General features: G+C 37.0%; 1 pseudogene; it reads right to left on the bottom strand.

Annotated features, from left to right (window-relative positions):
- Positions 1-285: 285 nt before the first annotated feature.
- Positions 286-450, bottom strand: LOC138931582 (mitochondrial import receptor subunit TOM5 homolog; annotated as a pseudogene).
- Positions 451-1244: the final 794 nt, after the last annotated feature.

Below are 1244 nucleotides of genomic sequence, written 5' to 3'. Positions count from 1 at the left end.
ATGATTAATACTTGCTAGAAAATGGAGTTTGACATCATGTATGATTGCACCAGCTTCCACAGAGGCTGAGTATCACAGCCATGATGGAGTACCTTGACCATAAAATGACTCTTGACACTTCCCAAATTGTTTTATCTTTTAGTTGTAAAGTTCAGTTACCAGAGCCAAACTTGTTCTTAACAAATAGAAGTTTTATATCCGTTCAAATAGTCTCTTACCTCCTTCTGGGCCCATTCATTCACAGATAGGAGCAGAGACTGTAGCCAGGCTCTTTGCATCATGCATTTACCCGTGATGCCCACTCTTCACACGCTGTCCAATAACAGGAGTGACTTGCAGCAGGGCCACACAGGTGAGGAATTTGCATCTGGACGAGATCACATCCTTGCGCATCTTTCATTTCATCTCCTCGGGGTCCAGCTTGGGTGAAAGGCCCTCCGTCCAGAACATCCCAGTTCTGCCACACGGCTTCCAGCAGACCCCCTCTATTCTTCTCAGTGGCCTCCTCAGCATGTGAATTTTGGAAGGACATAATTCAGTCCATAACAATGATTGGAAAGGAAGAAACACAACTCCTGTTATCCATGGGTGGCATGGATATTTACACAGCAGATAAAGGCTCTATGGTTAAACTATTAGAATTAATGCATGAATTTATTTAAGCTGCTGGATATAAAGTCAATTATAAAAATCATTGTATTTCTATAAATACAATGTATAATAATACAATGTATTCTGTAATACAATGTATTTCTATAATACAAGCAAAAAAGCATAGACATTAAAAATATGATTTATTAGCATCAAGACCACCAAATTCATAATAACAAATCTGATAAATGATGCACAAAACCTTTTTACCTAAAAAAAAAAAATGTAACTACAAAATGCTGTTTAGAAAATTGGAGGAAATGAAAGAAGATGTAACTGTATCACATAAATGACTCAATATGGCAGAAATATCAATTCTCCCTAGTAGATTTGTAGGTCAAATAAAATCCCAATTTAAAAAATCACTGCACATTTAATTTTGTGGACTTTGAGTTGATCTTTAAATTTATATAAAAATTCAAAGGGTGAAAGATAGCCAAGACCATAGGGAAAAACAAATTTGACAAACTTATGTTACTAGATATCATGACTGTAAAGCTGTAGTTGTTAGCACTGCATCAAGGGTCCCCAAGACCATCCTGAGGTTTGAAGATTTATAGGGGACATACACACAACTCAGCAGAGAGTTGGAC

Source organism: Ovis canadensis, chromosome 8 (assembly GCF_042477335.2).
Source record: "Ovis canadensis isolate MfBH-ARS-UI-01 breed Bighorn chromosome 8, ARS-UI_OviCan_v2, whole genome shotgun sequence".
NCBI lineage: Eukaryota > Metazoa > Chordata > Mammalia > Artiodactyla > Bovidae > Ovis > Ovis canadensis.
This window is presented reverse-complemented; position numbering and strand designations above follow the sequence as displayed.